Source organism: Cetorhinus maximus, chromosome 16 (genome assembly GCF_964194155.1).
Source record: "Cetorhinus maximus chromosome 16, sCetMax3.hap1.1, whole genome shotgun sequence".
NCBI lineage: Eukaryota > Metazoa > Chordata > Chondrichthyes > Lamniformes > Cetorhinidae > Cetorhinus > Cetorhinus maximus.
Window position 1 is genome coordinate 46,396,414 of NC_135894.1, and position 27,955 is coordinate 46,424,368.

The following is a 27,955-nucleotide window of genomic DNA, read 5'->3' on the forward strand; positions in this document are numbered from 1 at the left end:
AATTCCCCAGCATCCTCCAAACATGCTACAATCCATGCCACACCTCTATAACCTACTGTGGCTCTGATGGTAGAAATTTTCCCTCTGAGTCAAAAGATTTTGGGTTCAAATACCACTCCATGACTTAACTGCAAAAGACAAAGCTGACACTGCAATTATTATTGTCATCAATCCCTCAAGGCTTCATGACTTGTGGATGTCTCTAATGCTGCAGTGCAGTACCGAGGGCGTGCTGCATGGGTGGAGGTACTGTCTTTCAGATGAGATGTGAAACCAAAGCCCTATCTGCCCCATTCAGATGTAAAAAGATCCCATGGCACAATTTCAAAGAAGAGCAGTGGAGTTATTCCCTTATCCTTGGCTGTATCTGGTCATTATCAGATCTTGCTGCATCCAAGTCGGAGGTTGTGTTGCTACAGGACAGCAGTGACTACACTTCAAAAGTACTTCATAGGCTGTGAAGTGCTTTTGGAATCCTTTAGTCATGAAAGGTGCTATATAAATGCAAGTCTTTTTTTTCAACCTTACAATTCCTACAGCTTTTCAACACATAGATATTGACCCTACCCTACAAGCCTGCAGCTAAGTGTGATGGCAACTTGTTCACCTTTGCCTGCTGATACCATAGCACATGCTGCCACAAACATGATTTTAACAGAGTGAAGAATGTCTGTGACAGGTTTTTACTATGAGGTGACATTGACAAAGATTAATTGGGCTTTTTGGATGGAAGATATTGGTGAAAAGGTTACACTGTGCTCCAGGAACTGATTGATGATCTTCAAGAGAAGCTGTCCCAATGAGGCTGCTTCCAATCTAACAGGCATATAAATTGTGTTTTACCTTGGGGCTTTATTCTCAGTAGCAGCCAGGTAGAGGGAAGTGAGACTGACGGTATGGAAGGGTGGAGTGGAGTGGGTGTGAAGGGTGGTTGGGGCTGGGGGGGATGTAGAATTTTCGGGGTAGTCAGCACTGTAAATCTTTGATAGCTGTTGCCAAACTGCAAGAAATGACAGAGCAGGAAAAAGAAGAGATAAAGTAATGGAACTGAGTACATTATTACACTAGGTAGCAAATGGAAATCACTTCTGCCTTGCCAAAATTGTCCAGTGCTATTGTACATCTGTTTTATAAAGGCTGATCATGCTACATTGTAAATAGTGATATGCGATGTCACGCCATCATTACTCCCTTATTTAACCATTGAAGCCAAGGAGTCTGTGAGCCTTACTTACTCTACAGAAATAAAAACTGAACCAAAGAAGAGTCATTTGGGCTCGAAAGGTTAACTCTGTTTATCTCGCTCTACAGATGCTGCCACACTTGCTGAGTTTTTCCAGCGATTTCTGTTTTCGTTTCAGTTTTCCAGCAACCGCAGTATTTTGCTTCTACTCTACTATCAGGTTGGAAAAGTGCCTATAGGCAAAAATTGGCAAGGACACAACAGTATATGTCAATTTATGATCCTGCCCACCAGAACTCCACTGATCTTTGGGTTAGTAAGAGGTACAGTATGTTATTTAGGCCTCCCTTTTCCGCTCAATTTATACTACATCCTTATTCCATGTATTATTCCTTCTTATAATAGTGCTTGCAATACTGAATGACATTCCAATGATTTTTGGCCTGCCTAATATTGACTGGAAAGTTTATTTTGTAGAGACTGGTGAGAGAGATATCCTAATCAAAAACTTTTCTCTTTGTTACCAATTTAAGGAATAATTTTTTGGCAAAACCTGTCGACCAATTTATCACTTTCAATTTTCATTCAGTTTATCTGTTGTTTATATCCCGCTAAATAAATAGAGAATATTTTAGTTAATCTTCCATCCTCCACATTTGGTAAACTTCAGCTCATCCAAATCTCTGCTGTCCATATCTTATCCCACACCAAGTTTCACTGGCTCATCTCCCCTAGCCTCATTAACCTATATTGACTCCTGAGTTCCAATGCCTTAAATATAAATTTCTCAACTTTGTGTTGAAATCCCACTGGGGCCTTGTCATCATTATCTCTGTCACATCATCTACCTGAAAAGCCCACAATGAACTTTCCATTCTTCTGACTCTAGCCTCTTGTGTGTCTCCTGCCCACCATTCGCCTCACCATTGTTAGCCATGTTTTTGGAACCCACAGTCTGAAATTTACTTTCTAACTCTCTCTGCCTAACCTCCTCAATCTCATCTTTTAAGACCCTCTGTAAAATTCACCTCTTTGGTCAAGTTTTCACCACCCTTGCAAATAGCTCTTTCTTTGGCTCTTGGCTCATTTGTTTCCTTCTATCTCTGCGAAGAGTTTTTGAATAATTGTCTATGTTAAAGGCAGTGTATACATGCAAAATGTAATGGGTATTGTTGTTACTGTTAGTTTTTTATGATCTTTCAAATAATCAATATCTAGACTTAGAATTTCCACACAATGAATTGTATAACTTTTATGCCAATCGACAATGAGTTGTGCTCACCCTAATATGGAGAGGTATTTAGGTTAGAATTTCCTAGTTCAGCTTATTTGCATACCCTTTGGAGTAGTGATTGATCTAAATCCCAGGTGAAGTGGAAATGTGGAGATTAGAGTACAATTTATTAAACAGCCAGCTCTGGTTGGAGATAGCAGCAGCTGAATGGAGGGAGGGGCAGGGGGTTGTTGGTGGTGCAGGGACAGGGGAAGTGCTTGGCTCACCCAATTACCCGTTAGCTAGTCAGACGATGGGTGGAGTTTTCTATGCCCATTAGCGTTGGGCGTCATGATGGGCATGAGCAGACAATATGGCAGGAAGGCCAAAAATCGGTTTCACGACTTCGTGCTGAGGTGTTTCACAACTGAACATAAGCAACATGCACCTGGCAAGCTGCACTTCACTCAGGACTTTGAGGCTTCTTTGCCTACCTTGTTTCAGGCAGCACCTATGGTCATCAGTGCCAGGCTTCACAGGCAGCACCACATCATTTTTAGGGGGGCTCACAGGCAGGCCTCTACTTGCAAGACCAGTCATAAGGTGGCTTTTCAAGGGTTATGACTTGCTTGGTGAAGTGGGAGAAGTGGCCTGAGGCAAGGGAAGAGGCTGCAGTGCTAGGGCATTACTGGGGAGGGGTGGTATCCCAGGGTGTGTGTGGGGACACATGTTAATTTTGCAAGTGGCCTCAAGAGGGTGAGGGCTGAGGAGGCAGTCTCCAGAGGAGATGAGGCCAGCAGGAGATGTGAGCATGCGTGTGAGAGAGTGAGTGGCGATGTTACTTGAGCTGGCAGTGAGTGAAATGTCAATGAATGTGTGATGAGATTGTGAGTGTGTGAGTTTAGAAAGCAGAGATGGTTGCCTTACCCTGGAGGCACAGATGATATCATTCATCCTATTTCTACACTGGATAGCCAACCTCTTCTGTGCAGTGCTGGCACTGATCACCATTGCCACCACCTCCTGCAGCCAGAGTGTGTGTAGAGGATAGTGTGGCGGATTCCAACGGTGTCCAGAAGGCATCCCAGGGGTGCATCACTGAATAGGGGAGGATACAGTCTTCTTGCCTTTCAGGGCCTTGTGTTCTGTACAGCAGTCCTGGGCTGGAAGCACCGAGGGGTGTGTGCACGGCTGCACTTTAAATATGGCGCCTGGCATGAGGAAGTGGTGAAATGATGGCATAGTGGGCGATTCGGAGGCTGCCCGCCAGCAAAATGGCATGTTTCCCAGGAAAGCATGATTAATGAACCGGGATTGGGACAATACGGCACAAAAACCCATCATTGCAGTCTGGGGGTAAAACATCCTTTGTCGCATCTGCTACCGCACTTAATACAAATCTGGTACGATTCCACCCTATATGTTTTGTGAATGTTTTGTGCTATTTTTCATTGTCCATTACAGTCAAAGTACCCTTTTAATACTGAGCTTAGTTTTAATTATTGCCAAACAACCTCTCTGGTGCTGACAGTAACTTTTACAAGTGTGGTCTTTTATTCCATCAAAGCTTAATTGTTCCAGGAGAGCTTAAAACATGTACATTACATTTCTTTATCACTTTTTCCACTGACTCTTCCATTTCTCTTAATCCAATATTTCTTTCCCTCTCTTTATTTTGCTTTCTGTACCAGGTTTGACATTGAATTAATTGTTCAAACTGACACTTCCTGGTTCAGCAGTGATCATTAACTGTTCATTAACAAGTCTTCAACTTAATTGGGTCAGGGCACATTGTCTCCCCCATTCATACAGGACCCAGATGCCCTGCAGAGGGTACTCACTGTTTTGCTTTTCCACTTCCAGCAACTTGCCACAGAAAAGCTGTTAGAAGTTAAATGACAAGCAAAAGTCTAATGAATAGCAGGTGCTGTTCACTCACTGGCTATAGTAAATTCTGGCCTATTATTAAAATGCATACTAGATTTAAGTCTCCAGACGTTTGCCATCAACGCATATGTTGTACATGTATAAAAATTACAGATTGCACTTACACACCAGTACTAAGAACCTGGAACTTTCTGCTCCAGTTACCACAAAATCCCTCTTGGATAGTAACTAAGATAAACTATTCATGAGAAATTCACTGCTGCATTCAGTTTCTATGTGGAATTGAACCTAAATATTACAACAACCAAGAACTTCATAGTAATGACTTTATTATTTAAAGGGAAAGTAAGCCTCGTGAAAGGATTACATACATTGGATACACAGGATATACAAATTATTTTCCTACTTTATAATGGAAAAGCTCCATACAAAAAGAGTTATTGGAGTTTCCTGTTTATCTTTCAGGCCAGTCTGAAGTCACACCCCTCGTTGTTTTACATGGAACTTCTCCAGAATAGCACCCCTTAGTGACATCATGAAGTGGTTTAGTAAGGAGAGAGATATGAACTTTTCCTTCCCAGCTTTTAATTAAAATATGGTAGACCAGATTTAGTTAGGTCTATCTACTTCCAGCATAAAATGGTGCAGTACTTTGAATAAAAAGGAATCCCTCCTAGATTTCCCTTCCCTTTTAATAGTGCTTTAATATAGTGTCTTGGATCAGAAAGAATTTACCTCACGACAGCTGGGTGTTAACTGCATGAAAAATGAAGATGTTTTACTAAGGTTATGAAATAACAGAAATACTACAGAGATCATATAATGTTGAGTTAGTCAAATTTGAACAATATTGGCTAAATTCTTTGTAAATTCATCAGGACTAAATATTTACATGATTTTATTTGAGTGTAATATAGATATTGAGGCTTGCTGTGCTACTGGTACAATCTGTTGATGTCCATGATAGTCATACAGCGCTTGCCACTAATTAAACTGCCAACAGCACCCCACATAGGAGATCATAGGATGTACATATCATGTAAACCCAATTGATATTTGTCTCCTGTTGATTGATGAGGGATTGGCGAAGTCTGTTGCCAAAGCAACAAATCATCCACCCCATGCTAGAATGAGCTCATACTGTGACATGCTTTGAGAAATATATGAACATCAGACACTTGGATATCTGTGTCTGCTGGCACATATAAATTATTGAATGAAAAATGGTACAACTGGTGGATTTTTTTAAGTTAATCATATACTCCTTGCTTTTTTATAAGTAATTAGAGCCTGAATTTCCCTCTTTGATACTCTGTAACCAGCAGCCAGGAGCTGTATAACAGCATCCTGGGATGACTGTTCTGCTGATTTATTTTTCTACCTTCCTGTTGTTGGTTATAACCTTTCCTAGAGAATTAATAGGAATTTGCAATATGGAGAATCATGGCTATTGTGTCAACTGCACACAGAGGTAACCACCACCTCCCCCACCACAATGTCCCCATATCACCACACCTAGCTAGGAAACCAAGTTAGCAGTCTAATCCCAGCCCGCTGCCAGTATTTCCTAGTGACTGGACTCCAGGATATGCTCAGGAGCAGACATGATGACTCTCTGCCAATTTCCCTTCTCGTTATTTGGGAAAAATATCCAGCTTCCACTCTGTCTCTCTTCACAATACCTCATCCTAAGAACCAGCAGCTGGGGAATCACGAGTGCACAACTACCTTCCTGTGGCTCACTTACTTGGATAACCAATGCACAGCATGAATGCACTGTACTGAATCTCAGAGCTTTCGCATTTCCCCATCAGCAAAGACTGAACATCACCATGTAACGCCTCACCTCTGAAATCATGCTGGTCAGTGTCTTAGATATGTGAGTTAATTAGAATGCAGATAATGATTTACCCAGTATAGTATTAATATAATTAATAGTATGCCTGTCACTGGATGTCATCACATAAAGAGGCACCATCTTCATGAAAAAAAAATGTCTGGCAAACCTGTTGTTCAGAAGAAAATGGTATAATTACCTCATTCATATTAAAACCTGAGGTTGCAGAATGTCATAATGATAGAAATGAACTATGGCTCTTCTTGGCTTCTCAGGTGCAAATTTGATCTTCATAACTCCACTGCGCCACCAGCTGTTTCCAATGCAGGCCTGAGTGTCATGGCCTTTTAAGACAAGCGCCTGCCCTAGCATTCCCGATATGCACCAGGAGCAAGTGGTGTAGCTTTATACTGATGTCACAGCGCCCGACTGGCTCATGCAATGTTGGACTTCCTAATTTGGATCATACTGGTCCATAATAAATGCATGTGTCACTCTGCAAAGAAAAAAGGTTAAACTGCCTGAGCAACCCACCATTCTCATTATTTCAAGGGCTAGGCACTCAACCCAAGTACTTTTGAAGACCTTCTGCTATTGTAAATTGTTTGGAAGTACTGTGGAGTACTGTTGGAGGGGTTGTGGTGAATTGCTGGACTGCATAGGGAGCTGTTGCTGCATCCTCACACCGATGGCAGAGGATTTGACGACGTGTGCACACAGTGGCTGCAATGGGTATGGGTGCAGCAGTGACAGTGCCTCTGGGTCTGCAGGGTGACTGTGAGATGATGCTGAGGCTGCTGAGAGGGCAAGCTCTGTGCAATGCCCTCTGTCAAGTTGCAGCCTCCATGCTCATTGGCAGTGACAGGAAGCTGTATGGCAGACAGGGCAATTCACCCAGCATCTCGGCATGCAGGCCCATTAATGTTCTCCTGTATGTCACTCAATCAAGTTTCCCACCTGAGTACCTTGTAGCAGAACTCATCTGCAACCTCACTTATCAGTAAGCTAGCAAACAAACCATCCCTTAGCCCTGGCATAGCTGCAGCCCACCTATGTCCAGTGGCTCACCATACGCTGATGCAAACTCTATATTAGCCTCCAAGCTATGTGCAGTGTCAGTAACTGAGCTGGTGACTTTAAGTATCAGATGAAGGGTAGCATTTTGGTTTTTGGGGCAGAACCCTGGCATCAGGTTCAAATGGTGATCAGAACCCACACAGTGGAATGTGAGGGAAATCCCTGGCAGGGGTTTTCCCTGAATTAGCAAATTAGTGACCAGAGGGCGGACTCGCTGCCCAATTAAGGATGGCAGACAGGCTTTCAAATCTGGAGGGCTAATAGGAGGCCCTCCAGCTAAGAAGGTGGATCAGGCTGCAGTTCAAGTAAGGAGGAGAGAGCGCCATCATTTTTGAGGGGCCACTCTCTTTTTAAACTGTTAAATTTTAAAACGTTTTCAACAGCATGTCCATCATTGTGTAGCCAGGCAGATGGGAAGGGCTTCAAGCCTTGCCTGGAGTGCTATGCCCCTGGTCTGCTGTTACAAAGCCACTTCCAGGCAGCTGGCCTTTTGCTCGATGCTGTAGGAGGCCCAGAGCTAACTGGAAAATGCCAGTTAGTCTCTGACAATAGGCCTTTAACTGCCATTAATTGACTGCCAGTCACTTGCTGGTGAGTATTCCTGCTGATTCCAATCTCACGGCCGGCAAAATCAACCAGGGTGGGATGGAGCCAGCAAACTCGCACATCAGCCAGCGGCGCAAATTTTTTTGCCTGCCTGCATCCGTACTCAGTGCCATCGAGACCCAAAAGTCCTGCCCAAATAATGATGCCTCTTCTGTGCTTTGCTGCTGCTCTCTCTCTTCCTCCTTAGGCTGCTGTGATTGGCAGGCAGCAGTTCTTGGTTCTTGGATGCCTAAAAGCAGAAAATCAGAAAGGGGAGGTTGGTATGAGTGAAGGATAATGAGGGTGGGAAGCATAGTCACACGATCTACTTGTTTGTCATGCCAGATAGCAGGAGATGGGTAAACTGGGAGTTGAGAAGGATTTCTTGGGCACTGCTCCCAGGTTCTTATGGCCAGTTGACAGAAATTGACTTCCATTTCCTTTTGAGGATGGTCCTCGAGGGCATCCTGGCCTCCCACCCGCAAAACTCCGGCATCTATCCCCCTGCCCACCTCCAGAACCAAAGCCTGCAGTGCTGCATCCGCTACCCTGGAACCCACTCTTTGCCCTGGTCTTCCATTTTCCATGCTTAAACTGCAGCAATATTATTCAAAGCAGCTCCCCTTTAAGCCTGCCTTGAAGAACAGAAGATTGGCTGCACCACGTGTGCTCAACACAATGACATTCAACTCCCAGCTGACACAGAGGCAGTTGGTAGCGTGCAGCAGCCACAGCGCAGCAGACACTCAGCCCTATGCTATATACATCCCACCAAATTTATGTGCTGTCCACCTCAAATGGAACCGACGCAGGCAAGTCATAAATAGTGACTCCCCAGGCTTGAGAAACTAGATAAGTCAGTTTTTAGACCCTAATTCCCAAACCAAAAAAAGGGCAGAATTTTACATCCCGCAGGCAGGCACACGCCTGAGGAGCTGCTGCTGTCATCCAGATCACACTGAGAGGAGCTCACTGAGATAACAATCTGCGTGTGCACCAACATGAGGTCGCTCTGGACCTCCCTGCTCACTATTGATGGACGGGCACCTAGCTGGGATACTGGGTGCCTCATCCATTCCTCACACTGGCACTGACCACCTGAGGTCAGTGCCTGTGTGAGGGCTTGCAGGTCCGAGCACAACCCTAGGAACACTTCATTCTGTTCCTGGAGTTGCCTCTCCATGAGAGTCGCCGCTGTCTTAATGGAGGAGACAGTGCGCTCGGCCATGAGGGTCAATGCAGTGATCACACCATGCATGGTCTCCCCCACAACAGAGACCATGGCAAGCAGGCCTTCATTTATCTCTGCCAGACCCTCCAGCACATCCCGTTGGACATCCAGCATCTGCTGCCTAACGGGCGACTCCAAAGGCTCATTATCTGCCTTCAACTGAGCATCATCTGGTCCCCAGCAGTCCTCTGACTGCCAGCGCCCTGGGCAATCTCTGCCTCCGCCTGCTCCTCAAATGAGTGTGAGTGCCCTCCCCAATGTGCACCGAGATAGTAGCTGCCGATCTACGCCAACCAAGGTGCTGGTATCCGCGCTGGTGCCTGGTTCAGAGAGCGGGTGTGACGCAGGTGAAATGAAGCCTAGTGGTCCTCCGGCATCAGGGGTGGCCCGTCGTGGTCCAGAGAGCAAGTGCGTGTTGGTGAATCTAAAAGGGAGAACAAGAACATGTCATTAGCTAAAGTCATGACTCTGTCACTGTGCATGCCATGCACCCTGGTGAGACAATGGAGATCTTCATCACAGTGCCATCATGTTTCAATGATCAATGGGGACTCCAGGTTTGAGGCTCCCATCAATGAAAAGACTACACTAGAATGGTTGCTCAATCCAAAACTCTCACCTCTGTGCACTGCACTCTTAGGAGCAGGAGGTTGGGCTGCCTTCCGCCTGTATGTGACCTCTCCAATTGGTTATGGCTTGTCTTTTCCTGAAAGAACAAAGAAGCATTGATTAGCTCACTCTTTTTGCAGCGCCATTGCAGCCTGGCCAACCCCACCTGAGGAACACATCACAGGGCACAGCCAAGTCATGGCCCTCAGGCTGTAAGGTGCTCAGTCCAAGCAGCCAGGGTGCACCCCCTTGACCAGCTCCGGCGTCACTGACAGTTGGCACTCTGACTCTAACACCCCTGAACTCCACAGGGGGATGGCCACACCTTAACATTTTCTGCACACTGACCCTTGCCAACACTGTACTCGCCCTTCCTGAGCGCAGCAGGTCATTAAACCTCTTCCGGGAATTCACACATGTGCGCCGCACCATGTCACGGCTGCTGACCTGGGCTGCAACCTCCCCCCATGCCCTCTTTGTGAGGTGTGGTAGCCTCCTCCTCCCATCTCTGGGGACAAGGATGTCCCTCCTGGCAGCCACCTCCTCCAGGAGGACCGCGAGGCACTCATCCAAAAGCTGGGGGCTGAGTGCCCACCCACCCTGCCCTCTCACCTGTCGTGTCCAGCCGCACTCAACTCCATAACTTGAACATTGACAATGCAGAGGAGACGTTCTTCCGTGGCAGCCTTCCAGGGCCTGCCTGGGCCATTTTTAAACTGGCCGCTGGATTGCCATTTGACCCGGCGGCTGACATTCATCCACCCCTTCCAGACCAGTGAGGAGTTGTGTTTCACTCTGGGTGGGCCTTAATTGGCCGGCCCAGCGTGAAATCGCGGTCAGAGGCTGATCGTGGACGATGGACCGTTTCCTGGTCGCTCCCAGGCCTGCCGACCTCAAAATTCTGCCCAATGAGTTAAAACGGTTTTCTGATTGGTATGAGTTTGTAAATTATGCATTGTGTTCGTGGGTTTAAGACTGATAAATCGTCACAGATAAGGAGGGTGATGAAATGTGTGAAAGTCACTCAGCCATTTCTGCAAGTTTATTGCTTAGATTCCCAGAGTGGGAAGAAACTCAGCAATAGTTAACAAGCCTGGCATTTCAGCAGCTGGCGCATAAATCTGTTTCTCTGAATAATTTTGTGATTTTGAAATACATAATGAGATTAGCAACTACAACGTCAGATAGCTGAATTTAATCTTTGAAATTCGCCACTGGATCTTGAAGCATGTACCAAACACCTGTTCTGGGTGCATGATGTGCAACACTCTCACAGCTGCAGTCAAGTGGAAGACAAAGGAGGTGGCAGCAGGAACGTTGTAGGAAGCCATTCTTCTTTCCTGAAGCCTCCTTTGATATCTACATGCATTGACGTTCTTAAGGTTCATGCATGCATGACTGGCCAATGATTGTATGGATAATTAGTAATCTGCCAACTCAGACCAGGAACCATATGAACTCTGAAAGGAGGGGACTTAAGTGGTAATTATAGCTTACAGATGAAATGGCTGATGGTATCATCTTTTTAATGTGCAAAACTGGAGCATAATTCTATGAAGGTACTTATGCATGAATACAATTAATACATGTTTTATTTACTATGATTGGTTATTAAAGGAACACCATCTCTGCAAAAAGTGTTTGGAAGACATTAGGCAGGATTTTGAGGTCATCGGGAGGGCGCAGTGGGCGGGCCTGGGAGTGGCCGGGAAACGGTCCGCCGTCCACCATGATTTCACACTGGTGGACCAATTAAGGCCAGCCCAGTGTGAAATGTGGCTCCACACTGGCCGGGAAGAGGCAGGCAAGGGAGGGGGCCTGTTGGGCCGTTGGTTCGCTGTTTGAAAATGGCCCAGGCAGCCTCTGAAGGGCTGCCATGGAAGGACGTGTGTTCAGCGTTCCCAGTGGAGTCAAGTGCAGCTGGACAAGGCAGGTAGGAGGACACGTCAGGTGGGCACTCGTCCCCTCACTTTTCTGATGAGTGCCTTGCTGTCCTCCTGGAGGAGGTGGCTGCCAGGAGGGACACCCTTGTCCCCAGAGATTGGAGGAGGAGGCCACCGCATCTCAGTAACAGGGCATGGGAGGAGGTGGCAGCAATGGTGAGCAGCCATGACGTGGTGCGGCGCAGATGGGTGCAGTGCCGGAAGCGCTTCAATGACCTGCTGCGTTCAGGGAGGGTGAGTACAGTGTTGGCATGGGTTGGTGTACAGAAGTGTTAAGGTGTGGCTGTTACCCCACCGTGGACCTCAGGGGTGCTAAATCCTGAGTGCCAATTGTCAATGATTCCAGAGCTGGCCAAGGGGGTGAGCCCTGGCCGTTTGGACTAAGCGTCTTGCGGCTCGAAGGCCACAACTCCGCTGTGCTCTGGGAGGTGCTCCTCAGCTGGGGTTGGCCAGGCTGCAATGGCGCTGCAGGTTGGGAGTGGACTAATCAATGCTCCTTTGCTCTTTCAGGAAAGGACAAGCCATAACCAGGCAGAGAGGGCATGTACAGGTGGAGGGCAGCCCAATCTCCTGCTGCTCAGCAGGTTTGAGCAAGGCGCCCTGGAGCTTGAGAGCCGCATGCTTCATGTGCAGCCGGGCGTGGAGAAGTAGGGGTGCCAGACGAAGGTAAGAGCTCAGTGCACAGAGGTGAGACTTTCGGCTCGTGCAACCATTCTAGTGTAGTCTCTTCATTGATGGGAGACTTGAACCTGGAGCCCCCATTGATCATTGAAAGACGATGGCACCATGATGCAGATCTCCGTTGTCTCACCAGGGTGCCTGGCATGCACAGTGACAGTGTGGTGACTTTAACTAATGACATGTCCTTGTTCTCCCTTTTAGGTTTGCCAGCAGGCCCCCCACCCCCCGGACACCCCCCAACACCCCAGACTCCCGGGTCTCTGATCCCTCCCCCCAGGCCTCCAATACCCCCACCACCCACCCTCCCGGACATCTGGCCACCACCTCCCCACCCACCCTCTCCGATCAACACGTCCCACCGCCAACTCCCCCCCCACTCCACCCCACCCCCAGCTCCTGGAACACCCCCCACCCCCAAATCCTATCCACTTGCCTTAGGCACTTACCTTCTCCCTGGCCTGTCAATTTTACCGGCCCTTTAAACTTACCTGCTTTACAGCATCAAGTGCCATAAAAAAGGGGGTGCCACCTCCTTGAATCGGCCAGAGCCACACTTCACTGGGGCCTGTGAGAAGTCTTTCAATGCAGGCCCAAGGCAGCTTCGGTGAACAAAAGGGTCAGCCTAATTTTCAAGACCAAGTAAGTGTGCATTTATTTCTTCTAATTCCTGAGGCCAGCACTTTCCGATGCCAGTTGGAAGTTATGGCCCAATATGACAACTGAAATAAATTGAATGAAAAAGATCATAAGGGTTACATGCATTTTTGCTAGGTCCAAGTTTTTTATTCTGTTGTCACTTCTATGTATTTTGGTTTACAATGCTTTATTGATGGTATACATGGAATGTAGTGACCAAAAGAAAAAAAATGATGTAAAAGTGCCTGAATCACTGTGTAGTAGCACTCATTCAGGAATTGTGAATATGGTGTTGCAATAACAACCTGATTTTACATTATTGCAACTGTGTCTATATGTAATCTGTTGCTTAAGATAACAAGACAAATTTGGGCAAGAAAATAGTGCAATGTGCTACGCCAGTATCTCGCTGATAGGTTCGGCATTAAAATACATGTAAGGCCATTAATTTGTGGTACATGCCCATTAGATACCCACTAAACACACCAGATAATTTTAGGGTTTGTCCATTCAAGTGTAAGTGCATTGTTAATGTTGTGTTTAGTCCTAATTATAGCTAAACAACCTCTCTGGCACTGAAAATTAACTTTTACAAGTGTGGAGACTCATTCTTTCAGATTTTAATTATTGTTAAAGATTTAAGACACCCTTTCTTATGTGTTTTCTTATTGTCCCTTTTCTCTCTCTCTCTCTCCCAATCCCATCTTTCTTTCCCTCTCTTTATTTTATTTTCTGGACACAATTTACCTTGAATTAGTATTTATACTTCCTAGTTTGGACTTCACATCCCTCAGTAAAAACTCTTCAATCTGATTATTGTTGCTTGCCCTATTCACATAGGTCCTAGATCCCCTCTAGGCAGGTCTAGGTCTAAATGTAATGAAATGTGAGCGCCATTCAGTCAATGCTGATCACAAAATCTGGGCCAATATGTTCAAGCTATGTTTAAACTTATGTGAAAAATACAGAAATGTTGTACTGTTCTTGTGCGGTTTAAATAAGAAAATGCTTTAAAATCCCAGCTTCAATATCTTGAATTAAGCCAACTCAATTCCCTCTTGGCAGATGATACTGCAACTTAATCTTAAATAATTAAAGGCTAGCTTTTAGCACACATTCTTGATGTTACATCTTTCAGTGATGTTACCCTTGAAAGTGTGGCCTCAGAGGTATCACACCTCCAAAGTGAAAACATCCAAAGGACAAAAAATTGTGATTGGTTTAAATAACCATTTAACCATTAAGTCCTCAGGCAGCCATCCGATATGAACAAAACTACATACCGAATGAGAAATGAATACCCATAGATATCAAAACCACAGGCCTGAATTTTATGGTGCAGGGGCAGGTGCACGATACTCCCGACACACTGTCAAATAGATTGTGATGACGTTGGAAGGGATCCTGATGCCATGATGCCGCATCGCAATATTTTGGAAGGCTGGTGTGTCCAAAGGTTGGCAGCTCACCCGACACCAATTGAAAAGGCAATTGAAGTAATTAAAGATGCAATGCACTGCAATTTTAAACAGTCCATGCTGTTTTAAGGACAGTGCATGGGCTGCACAATGAGCACTTTCTCAATCCAAGGCGGGATATAAAGCTACAGAAGGAATAAAAAGTGTGGAGGTAGGAGTTAATATGTGTTGCTTATGTTTTGACTTTCTGGATTGTTTTCTGAACCATTGTGTTCAATACTTTGGGAGGTAAAGAGGCTTCTGTCTTTAAAGAGCCACTAACAGACTGGCATAACATCAGTCAGTCTGCACCTCAGCAATCCAATTGCTTTACTGTAAGAATTGTTCTATCAGCTGGAGGCTCTTCTTCAGGTGAGGAGGAGAGGAGAAGAAGGGGGTGGAGGCCAGGAGACAGCATCAACCTGTCTGTCCAAGAGCAAAGTGGCACACCCTGAAAAGCTTGAGGGCCAGCAAAGCTTGCAAAGGAGAAGGGACCAGTGGAGGCCCCGTTGGCAGAACCAACCAAGTAAGATCCAAATACCTGGACATGACCAAGGTGCAGTGCAGAAGAAAGATCCGCCTCCCAAGTGAGTCAGTACCATCGATCTGTGAAATGATAGGCCCTGAAATAGCATCCAATTGCAATTGGGGGGCAGCCTATGACTGTGGCACTCAAAATAACTGTTGCCTTATATTTTTAAGCATCAGGTTAATTCTCGGGTGCTGTAGGAACTCTCTACAGCGTGTCACGTCCTCTGCACACCACTGCACAATACTTGTCATGGACGCACTCATCAAGAGAGTGAAGACCTTTATAACTTTCAAAACAGATGAGGATAGTCAGGCAGAGCATGCAAGAGTATTTGGGACTATTGCAGGCTTCCTAAAGATTCAGGGTGACACTGATTATGCTCATGTGATGATCAAAGCACCTGCAAGAGAGCTGGAGGCCTTTGTGAGTCATAAAAGGTTTCACTCGTTCAGCATCCAGCAAGTGTGCAATCACCAGCAGCAGATCCTCCAGGTTTGTACAAGGTATCCTGGGAGTTGCCATGATTCTTGTATTCTCTGGCACTCGCAGGTTCAAGGCTTTTCATCCCCCCAAAACAATTGGATGACCGGTCGGTGGGGGATAAAAGATACCCTCTGAAAAGATGGCTATTAATTGTAAGTTAAACCTTTCATACTGTTATGGGGATCATGTGACTGTACAGACGAATCATCTCTAAGCACGGGTAACCTTAGGGATGGAGCTTTCTAGGCTTGGTCTTGGTACAAGCATGTAGCTTCATCAGGAGCCCTGTAAATAAAGTTTACTGTTCCTAACAAGAAGCCTGTCTGATTCCCCAAGCTTATTACAATTGGCAACAAGGATAAATAGCGCTGACACTGCACCTCCACTTGCGAATGTGAGTATTTTGATTTTTAAGGGAAGAAAGGAAAATATACTCACCAGTCATGCCACTCCTTGGCAGAATTGACCCATATGACCCGTCCATTGAAGACTGGAGTCAGTACATAAGTTTCTACTTTGTGGCAAACAAAATAATGATGGAGGAGAAACAGAAGGCAATTCTTCTAAGCGTCTGTGGGAGCAAAATGTATAACTAATCCGTAGTCCGACAGCCCCGAACACGCCAAACTCCAGACCCTTCAAAGAGCTAGTAAACCTCGTGAAGGCACATTTTCAGCCTAAACCATCGGTGATCATGCAAAGATTCAAATGCAACTCTAGAGTAAGGGCTCCCGGTGAGTCAATCTCAATGTACTTCGTGAAGTTAAAACAGTTAACGGAGCACTGGGACTTCGGAGATACTCTAAATGACATGTTGCGAGATTGTTTGGTTTGCAGCATACTCGATGATGCCATTCAGCACTGTTTACTTTCGGAAATTAATATAGACCTGAAGTGCGCCATGGAGATAGCACTAGCAATGGAGAGAGCTGAGAGGGACTTGCAGGCTTTGCAGAATGTGCAACATGGCACCGTTCTTCAGTGGGAATCTGCCAGGGGCATGGTGCGAAAGCCAGCGAGATAACCGCAAAGTAGGACATGGTCCCTACCGCTTGAAAAACAAAAAGGAATCCAGGAAGAAGTTCACCAGTAATTCAGAAATTAAAGTATTACCGATGTGGGGGTAATCATGTACTGGAAGCCTGCAGATTTAAAGAGGCAAAATGCCACTACTGTCACAAAAGGGGCATTTATGAAACAATGTAAGGTGAAACCAGAACAGCCATTCAGGCAGCAGGCCAAGTTGAAAGAAGTGCACAATATAAATGAACCAGAAGCTGCTGATACTGATATCTATTCCCTACACAATCTCAAGGCCAGGAAAACTGAGCCAATCACTATTAGCCTTCAAGTAAATGGGAAGCCTTTAATCAAGGAGGTTGACACAGGAGTATCAGCCACAGTGGTGGCAGAACACATCTTTAAATACCTCAGCGAAGGTACCCAGCCAATTTGGAGCAAACTACAGCTCAGCTGAAAATGTATACAGGAGAAGCAATACAGGTGAAAGGCATCACCTCTGTACCTGTATCCTACAGGCAACAGACAGGCCAGCAGCCAGTAATTATTGTAACAGGTGAAGGACATGGCCGTCTGGACTGTGATTGGTTGAAAGAAATAAAACTGAACTGGCCAGAAATCTTTCAAGTCAGGACGGGACGGATTCCTGTGTTGTTTAAAAAGTATGACAGAGTATTCTGAGATGAGTTGGGAAAGATATAAGGCCTACAAGCTAAAATATATGTGGATTCTAAAGCAACAACCTGTTTTTTTAAAGGCAAGACCTGTGCCTTATGCCCTAAAGGAGAAGGTGGATGCAGAATTGTGCCACTTGGATAAATTAGGAATAATCCAGCCAGTCCAATTTTCAGAATGTGCAGCACCCATAGTCCCTCTGATGAAACCAGATCAAATTGCTTCTGTGGACATTACAAGTTAACTGTGAGCAAGGCTGCGAAATTAGACAAATATCCAATCCCAAGGATTGAAGATCTGTATGCTAAACTTGCAAAAGGAAGATTCTACACTAAACTGGACATGAACCATGCATACCAACAGCTAAAGCTGGACAACACATCTAGAGGGTATGTTACCATAAACACGCACAAGGGCCTGGACCAATATACACACCTACCCTTTGGAGTGTCATCTGCCTATGCAATTTTCCAAAGAACCATGGAAAGCCTACTACAAGGGCTTCCCTGAATTATTGTGTACCTGGATGATGTCCTAATCACAGGAACAATGGAAGCCAAACATTTGGCTAACCTAGGAGAGGTTCTGAAGATATTTTTGGAGGCTGGTATACGTTTGAAAAAAGAAAAGTGCGCTTTCCAAGCAACTGAAGTCACGTATTTGGGTCATCAAGTGGATGCCCAAGGGTTGCATCCAGTAGAGCAGAAAGTCAGGGCAATCAAGGAAGTGCCCTTTTCTACTAGTGTCACAGAGCTCAAGTCTTTTTTGGGCATGATAAATTAATATGGACACTTCTTGCCTAATTTATCTAGAGCCCCATTACACTTATTATTGAAGAAGAACCACAGATGGTCCTGGAAGGCACAGCAAGAGGAAGCCTTCATAAAAGTCAAGAAGCTTTTACACTCGATATGTCTGCTAGTGCACTATGACCTGTCAAAGGAATTAATGCTAACTTGTGATGTATCTCCCTACAGCATGGGAATGGTATTGTCACACAAGATGGAGGATGGATCTGAAAGGCCAATAGGTTATGTCTCCGGAACCCCCTCTGCAGCTAAGAAAGGTTACTCACAAATTGAAAAATAAGGTTTATCCGTCATATTTGGAGTCAAGAATTCCATCAGTATTTGCATGGTCGACACTTCACCATAGTGTCAGATCAGAAGCCACTGTTAGGTTTGTTTAGTGAAGATAAGGCAATCCCACTAATAGTCTCTGCTAGAATTCAAAGGTGGGCTTTAATTTTGTCAGCATATGTGTACACTTATATGCACCATCTGGGTGTGCATATAGCAAATGCATATGCCCTCAGTCGTCTTGCTTTGCCAGTTAGCATTACACGTGCTCCAGTACCTCAAGAAGTTGTACTTGTGCTGTATTTCCTGGACTCCTCGCCGGTCTGTGCAAAGCAGATAAGAATTGGACAAACCAGGATCCAATTTTATCAAGAGTCCGAGAACAGGAATTGCAAGGATGGTCAAATGCACAAGTCTCTGAAGAATTAAAACCATTCCATGCCCATAAATCTGAATTAAGTTGTCAAGGCGGTATATTATTGTGTCCTTTGCAAGAAAGAGAACCACTATTGACAGAGCTTTATAGTGTGCATCCAGGCATTTCATAAATGAAGATGCTCGCATTAAGTTATATCGGGTGGCCAGGTATAGACAGTGATATAGAAAAAATGGTTAAACACTGTGTCTAGTGTCAGCAACAGCAGAAGTTACCCATTTCAGCTCCATTGCATCTGTGGGAGCGGCCTGGTCAACCCCAGGTTACACTACATATAGACTACATAGGACCATTTTTAGGTACCATGTTTTTAATGATCATCAACGCGCATTCAAAGTGGATGGATGTGCATGAATAAGATCACCTACAACGTGTGCAACTATTGAAAAGCTACATCAATGTTTTAGTGTGCATGGCCTACCAGAAATCTTTGTTTCGGATAATGGCACTGCTTTCACTGGTACAGAATTCCAGAGATTCATGAACCTAAGTGGAATTCAACATGTCAGAACAGCACCATATCATCTTTCATCCAATAGGTTAGCAGAAAGAACAGTGCAAACTTATAAAACAGGCATGAAGGAACTATCCGAAGGAGCATTAGAAATATGAATTTCAAGATTTATTTTCGCACGACTGCTCATACATCTATGGACTCAACACCGCCTGAATTGCTTATGAAGTGCTGCCTTCGGACAAGATTGAGTCTAGTATTCTCTATCTTAGAGGGGAAGGTGGAAAAAAAAACAGAGTAGTGAATCATGGGGGAGAATTTTTGGCTCGGCAAGCTGGGGCAGGGCCCGCTTGCCGAGGCGTAAAATGACGCAGGGTGACGTCGGGTGTGCGTCCCAACGTCACTGTGCATCATTTAGATTTTCAGTTCGGCGGGCGAGCAGCCGAATTGGCTGCGCGCCCGCCGAACTGTCAAAGGCCTGTTAAGGCCATTAATGAAGTAATTATGGTTATTGAAAAAGCTGCCTGTCCAACCTTAAGGTTGGCGGGCAGACGAAGAGCCCAACCTTCACATTTTTCATGGAGCCTCATCCACGGGCGGGATGAGGTTTCATGAAGGGTTTATAAATTAAATACATTTTTTTTTATTAAAGTTCATTGACATGTCTTTTATTAAAATTTTTAAGACTTAAAACTTATCTCCCTGAGGCAGCTCTGTGCCTCAGGGAGATTTCTGCACTCTTTCGCGCACATGTGACTCAGGGGACACCCCCCCTCCTCCCGACCACCACCCCCACCGCTCGCACAGGGAGCGCTGAGCGCTTCCAGGCATGCGTCACGTTGGGTGGACCTTAATTGGCCCGCCCACGTAAAATGGCGGTGCGGACCCAATCGGAGGTGCCAATTGGGTCCATGTCTGCTTCCGCCCGCCCCTGCACAACCCCCACAACGGGGGGAGAATTCTCTCCATTATTTTGACAGTAATGATCGAGAATTTACTCCGGGAGAAACAGTTTTTGTGTAAAATTTTGCAACTGGACCGGGATGGGTCCCTGGTACAATCGTCTCCGAAACAGGACCTTTATCTTATCAAGTGGAAGTGGAAAACAGGATTGTTAGGAAACATGTGGATCATCTCAGAAGTCGAGACACACTCCAACAAACAGTTAATCCACCTGAAATAGAAGTCAAACCTTTGATCCCTGAGGTGCCAGATCAACAACAAATAGACATACCTGATATCTCTGTTGAAGCAAATAATTCTGAACTGCCATTGTCTAAGGATGTGCCTGATGCAGCAGTTCCTAGTCAAATCGAAATGGAAGAGTCTCAAGTCGTAGAGTTGCCGTTGCTCTACCCAAATCAGAAAACCTCGAAGATGAAATCTATAATTGCATGAACTATATATATTTGTATATGATATACAATATATTTTTTAAATAAGAGGGGTAAAGCAAAATTAAAGGGGAGGAATGCAGTAATTGTAAATAAAACCTTTCATACTGTTGTGGGGATCATATGACTGTACAGATGAATCAGGCCTAGGTGCAAGTAATATTATGGGTGGAGTTTTCTAGCCTTGGTTTTGGTACAAGCACGTAGCTTCATCAGGAGCCCTGTAAATAAAGTTTGCTTTTCTAACAAGAAACCTTTCCGGTACCCCAAGCTTATTACAATGGCTAATGACACCAATAAGACATCCTCGCATTTCTGCTGAAGAGAGGTACAACATAAGCCATGCCTCCATGAGGGTCATAATCGAGAGGATGATTGGACTGCTCAAGAAAAGGTACCATTGCCTGGAGCGATCTGGAGGGTCTCTTCAATATGCTCCAGATCATGTGTCTCTCATTGTTGTGTGCTGTGCCCCTGTATAATCTGGCTCTTTCTCAGGAGGATCAGATGGAGGAAGTAGATTGGGACGGACAGCCACAGATGTGTGAGAACTATTCAAACACAGACTCCAAGGATGAACCTGTACAGCCACAGGGCCATTTTGAGAAGCCAGCAGGGCAGCAACCTTTGAGAGCCCAGAAGACCAGGGAAGCTTTCATTCAAAGGAGCTTCCAGTAGGCTGCCAAAGTCCTCAGGCCACGTCATTAAAAAGCTGCATGAAGCCTCCTGACTCCCTCCTTTGGCCTATGGCTCCTCTAAAAAATAACAATCATGCTCAATTGCTTTTTGGGATTGAGTTGCAGGCCTCCAAACTTCACGCCACTCGTAGCACAAGATGAATATGTGATATGAAATATCAATTTAATAAGTTGATGTGGAACAACAACACACAAGTCACACAACTAAACATATTGCCTGTGATTGCCTTTCTGTTATTACTGTGATTTCATAAACCGTTTACAAATGCTTCAACTTGGTGCTCCCCCGTTGCTGGCAGCTGATTTAAGGCGGGCTGCTGACTCAGATGCCCCGTTGGCCTGGATGACCTTGGCAGGCATCCTCTGGTTGCCGGAGACTGCGAGGGCCCCGACTGGGTAGGAGAGTCCTGCCCAGTGGTGGGACACTCCTCGGTCATTGCGGACTCTTCAGACAATACTGTCACTGGCAGAGGGGCGGAGGAGCTGCTGTCATCATCAGGAGCACCTTGAGAGGAGCCCTCAGATGCAGAGAGCTGCCAGTCATCCACCAACATGAGATTTGCTTGGACCTCCGGGCTCACCGTAGATGGACAAGAAGATAGCAGAGACACCGGCTGCCTCATCCATCCCTCACACTGGCAATGCCCTGCAGGGTCACTGTCAGTGTGTAGACTTGCAGGCCTGAACACAACCTCAGAAACCCTTGATTGAGCTGCTGGAGCTGGCTGTCCATGAGAATTGCCAATCTTTCAATGGAGGATGCCATGCATTCAGACGAGAGGGTGATCATAGCACCCATGCCCTGCATTATATGGGCCAGGGCTCACATATCATCTGGAAGCTCTGCCAGGTCTCCAGATACCTTCCACTGGACATCCAGCATTTGGCGCCTGATGGACGACTCCAAAGGCTCGTCGTCTGCCTGGGACTCAGCATCTTCCTGGTCTCCAACACTCCTCTGACTATCATAGTACTTGGAACTCTCTGTTTCCAACAGCTGCTCAGGCAATTGTGATGTGCTGCACCCAGTTTGTACTATTGGCTGTATGGATGCCCTCAACTCCACCAAGGTGCCAGTATCTGAGGTGGTGTGCAGTGTGGAGCGAGGATGTGACACTACAGCATCTGAGGGTCCCTCCTCCTTTGATGTTAATGGCGGACCATCTAGGTCCTTCATTGGTTTGGACAATGATCCACCTGTTGGATGAAAAACAGCAGTGAGTATACATGACCATTAAAGAAACAGAGTAAGGAGCTATTACAGCATCCTACACATGGGCATTGTGCACTTCACAAATATAACAATGCAGAGGAACAAAAGACCAGTCACCTTGCATTCTCTACTGCTGAGCCCTTCATATCTCATGCTCCACCCCAGTTCAAAGTGCATCCCCTTCACTCCCACCCTCCTCATAAACCCCTGCCTCTCCACAACCATCAGATCTCACACACTGCTCGCATGCTAACTCTAGAAGACTTCCTCCACTGGCACCAGCATTGCAGATTTGGGACTCCACCACCTTTACTGTTGCATTCCAGCACATTGTGTTTCCTCTTCTCCTGTGAAGACAAGAGCACATTACTGAGCCCCTATTCTATATGACTGAGGTGTACATGCTCCTCCCCAAAATCACTGGTCCATGTGCCCAATGCATTACAGGACCTTTCCCTCTAGGCATGCCTGCCATCTTACCTAGCCCTAAACAGCTTTGTTGGGCACAGGTCTCCTTTGGCACTAGAGCCGCTTATGTACCATCTTCTGGCCCTGTCAAATGCATGCCCACCCATATACATTCATTCAAAATGCAAAGTGCCATCCTTGCTCGCCCTTGGAGAAGGTCATTCACCATCTTCCGACACCGCACCAAGTGCACTGCTCACTATCGCTGCCATCTCTGTCCAGGCTTTCTTGGTTAGGTGTGGAGGTTTCCACTCACCATCACCTGGCAGCAGTATCTCCTGTCGATCACTGACTGGCTGCGGGAGGGCCTGCAAGCAGCCATCAGAGAAACGAGGGGCTGTTTGCGTGTGGACATTTCCATTGCCACCAGCCTGGTTTTGTCCTCTGGTCATCATGTCTCAAATCCCTCAACAATTTGGTCCTGCCTGTGCTGCAGGATAGCAGAAATTGGCTGTCACTGAAGAAGCTCCTGCAACTGCACTCAATTCCACAATCATTGCTTCAATCACCCAGAGTCTTCACACACTACTAACGGCCCTTTTAAGCGCCCCACAGCAATCTTGATGAAGAACCTGAACTGCTCCCACCCACCACCACATCCCCACAACAGCTCCGGCCCTCTCAGTGAATGTTAAATGACTAGCCAGTGTGTAATTGCTGGCGGCAGCCAGTGTTAGGCAGGAGCGGACATTATGCCCGCTTCTGGTCCCACAAATCTGATACACATGCCGAGTGTAATCTTCAGGCCGTAAATTTATTTTCCAAGCTATCATTGTGAACCAGAAATGCCATGAAGTGGATCAATTAAATTATTTGAATAATTTGCTCATATTGATTTCAGATGCCATTTTTCTGTTTCTCCAATTCCCAAAACCTCCAATTTAAATTTCTCACTTCTAGTTGGAATCGTTTCACAGACTCACCCCTCTCCATATTTGTAACCTCTTCCAGTCCTACAATACACATGCCCCTCCCCCAAATTTACTTCACCTCTTAATCTGGTTACACCTTCATCCCTCCTCCCTTTATCCTTCTACTGGCAGACATGCCTTCAACTGAAATTCTCTCCCTAGACACATCAGCCACTCCACCTCCCCTACTTCCTTTTAGACCTTCTTCAAACCTACCTCTTTAACCAAGCTTCACTAATATCCTCTCTTTGATTACATATCTACGAAGCCCTTCAGTATATTTTTCTGCCTTAAAAGGAGCACATAAATGCAAACTGTTGCTGTTTCACTCAAATAATTGTATCTTTTTAATTCATTCATGGGATGTGGGCTTCACTGGCTAGGCAGCACTTATTGCCCATCCCTAATTGCCTTTGAGAAGGTGGTGATGAGCCTTCTTGAACCGCTGCAGTCCATGTAGTGTAGGTACACCCACAGTGCTATTAGGGAAGGAGTTCCAGGATTTTGACCTAGTGACAGTGAAGGAACTGTGATATAGTTTCAAGTCAGAATGGTGAGTGACTTGGAGGGGAACCTATAGGTGGTGGTGTTCCCATGCCTCTGCTGCCCTTGTCCTTCGAGGTGGAAGACATTGTGGGTTTGGAAGGTGCTGTTGAAGGAGCCTTGGTGAGCTGCTACAGATTATTTTACTCTCTGAAAAGCACTTACAGCAAAGAAGATAACAGAGCAAAAGGCAAATGAAGGAAAATGGTGTCATAACTTTACTGCTGAAGACCTCAACACAACCCTCAATGAGATGGAGACAAAGGGTTATTGGCTCATTAGTAACAATAAGTACATGGCCTCTGGAAAAGTTAGCATGCTTGCTTGGAGGTTTGGCTGCTCTCAGCAATGTTCCAATGACCATGGGGCAATGTCACAAGAAACTGAATGATTTAACACGATCTGCCAGGCTTTGTACAGTTCTTTGAAAACTTTCTAATTAGGATTCCTTAAAATGTTACTGAAGCATGAATCTTGTTTGTGGGTAAGATGTTCAGGGTTAAATGAAATCAAGCGGTTGTAAAATTCAGTTGCTATTGGAGACAGGACTCACTAAGTGCTTGCAGCAATCTATCTGTACCCCATAGAGCTGAGATGTGAAGTTGCTTTCAGTGAATCATATCCTGTCTCCAAACCAACCAACAAGCCTTACTCAAACCAATAAGGAAGCGCAAAGTAAAATTTATTTTGCATGCCTCTTTAGAGCAAGATGGCTCATAATGCCCAGGGGCTTTTGTTGACCGGGGTGGTGTGGCTTTTGTAAAAAAAACTTAATAAGTATGAAGAGAAGGCCAGATAGCTGGTGAGTATCACAAATACTTCAGTGTATGGTGCCCAATCAGACATTGAAGTGAGAAAAGGTGTCACCAGCTGAATTTTTAAATCATGAATGAACATACGAGCTTCTGTGATATGCCAAAGGAACACTCCTCATTGCAAAGTGCTTCTTCTGAGAGCTATACTATGGTCTCCGGACACACCAAACTGGTGCTGAGTCAACACAGGCAGAACGTATTGAAATGGGGCATGGAGAAGGAAAGAGAGACATTAATTGAGCTGGATGAAGAAGAGGATTGGCATCCAGGTGAGCAGTAAGGTGCTCAGCCTGAGTGGGAGGGCAGGAGAATTTGTGTTGTCACCTCTGTGCTCACATATTGCGCCACCTGTAACTAGTGTAGTGCCATGGGGATCCGTGCTGGGGCCTCAATTATTTACAATATATATTAATGACTTATATGAGGGAAGTGAATGTACTATTGCCAAGTTTGCAGATGACACAAAGATAGGTGGGAAGGCAAGTGGTCAGGATGACACAAGGGGCTGAATTTTCCCCCCCTTGTGGGGGAAGTTGAGGGGTGGGCGCATACGGGTGCGCTTCTGATTGGCACCCCCTGATTGGAGACGTGGTGCCATTTTACGTGGGTCAGCCAATTAAGGCCCGCCCAGCGTGACATCCGCAGGGAAGTGCTATGCGCCCCCTGTGCGGGTTGGGGCGGGAATTCCCAAAATCGAGAGTGCACTCTTTCGCACATGCGCACGAAAGAGTGCACTCATCCCCCTGAGGCTAAGTGCAGCCTCAGGGACATCGCCTCTACTTTCAAAAATATTAAAAATAGAAAAATAAAATTTCCCTAACATTTCTCCTCATGTGACACTGTCACATGAGTTTGGACATGTTCATAATTTCCAAAAAAACTTTATTAAAATTTTTAAAACCCTACATGAAAACTCATCCCGCCCGTGGATGAGGTTTCATGATTTTTCTAATTCGCGCCGGAGCTCCTGGCCTGCCCACCAACCTTAAGGTTGGACAGGTAGGTCCACTAATTACTTTAATTACTCTGTCAATGGCCTCAATTGGCCATTGACAGGTCAGCAGGCTCACAGCTGATTTTGCTGCGCCCCCGCCTTCCTGAAAATTTAAATGGAGCGGGGTGACGTCAGGAGTTCCACCCGACGTCACTGCACGTCATTTTACATGTCGGCAAGCAGGCCCCTCCCCCACTCACCGATGGTAAAATCCAGCCCAAGGAATCTACAGAGGGATATAGACAGGTTAAGTGAGTGGGCAAAAACTTGACAGATGGAATATAATGTGGGAAAATGTGCAGTTATGCACTTCGGCAGGAAGAATAGGGGAGCTGAATATTATTTACATGGTGAAAGACTGCAGAAGGCTGCAGCACAGAGAGATTTGGGAGTCCTTGTGCATGAATCCCAAAACGCTAACATAGAAGTTCAACAGGTAATAGGGAAGGCAAATGGAATATTGGCCTTTATTTCAAAGGGGATGGAATATAAAAATAGGGAAGTCTTGCTAAAACTATACAAGGCACTAGTTAGACCACACCTAGAGTACTGTGAACAATTTTGGTCCCCTTATCTAAGGAAAGATATAATGGCATTGGAGTCTAGAGAAGGTTCACTAAGTTGATCCCAGGTATGGAAGGATTTTCTTACGGGGAGAGGTTGAGTAGGTTTAGTTTAGAAGAATGGGAGGTGACCTTATTGAAACATATAAGATTCTTAAGGGGCTTGACAGGATAGATGCTGAGAGGTTGTTTCCCCTTGTGGGAGAGATAGGACCAGAGGGCATAATCTCAGAGTAAGGGGTTGCCCATTTAAGACAGAGATGAGGAGGAATTTCTTCTCTCAGAGGGTAATGAATCTGTGGAATTCTTTACCGCAGAGGGCTGTAGAGGCTGGGTCGTTAAGTATATTCAAGGCTGAGATAGGCAGATTTTTAATCAGTAAGGGAACCAAGGATTATGGGGAAAAGGCAGGAAAGCAGAGTTGAGGATTGTCAGATGAGCCATGATCTCGTTGAATGGTGGAGCAGATTCGATGGGCCAAATGGCCTACTTCTGCTCCTACATGTTATGGTCTTATTTTAACATGATAACAGTTTACAAATTAATAAGTACCCATTTAACTCAATTGTATTAAAATTCTTGCAGCAATCACCTCAGGTTTACATAAAGTTCAGCAATATCTATCTCTGAAGTTTGCAATGAGCATTTACTCAAAAATTGCATGTCACTTATTTCACTTCCGTCTTGGTTGTTCTGTAACTTGCTTTCTTGGGGAAAGGAGAGGGATTTTACTACTCTCATAAATGTCCATCCTGCAAACAAGATTGTGCCAGAACAGGGCAAAATGGACAAGCCCAACGTAGATTTGTTGAAATCGTACCTCATGGACCATGTGAGGAAGCCAGAGAGCAGCTGGTGGCTGAGGCATCTAGACATTGAGAGTGACAAAATCCCTCTCCCTCTCCCAGAAATCAGACAAAAGAACAGTGTAGATGAAAAGTGAAACAAATGACATTTTATTTTAGCACCAAAGCCTCATTGCAAGATTTTTGTGGTGGTTATTGCTAAACAATGTCAACTTCAGCTGTTTAGTGCAAGACTTTTATTACCATTTATGCTAATTAGCCAATTTACTGTTGTAGCATTATAATGGTTTGTGTTAATATAATTATTTTGAATGCTTTAGAAAGGATACAGACTAAATACAACAACAGACTCAAGTAGAACACAAACAGGGCGGAATTCTCCCATGCCTTCGCTGGCTGGATCAATGGCGGGCGGGGGGATTGGGGCAGAATTCTGTGGGAGGTCCAAAAGTCAGTTTCAAGCTGGCATAAAATGACAGCAGGATCTTCTGATGCTGCCCGCCCTGGCGTATCAGGAATCCCGCTGGAGGCC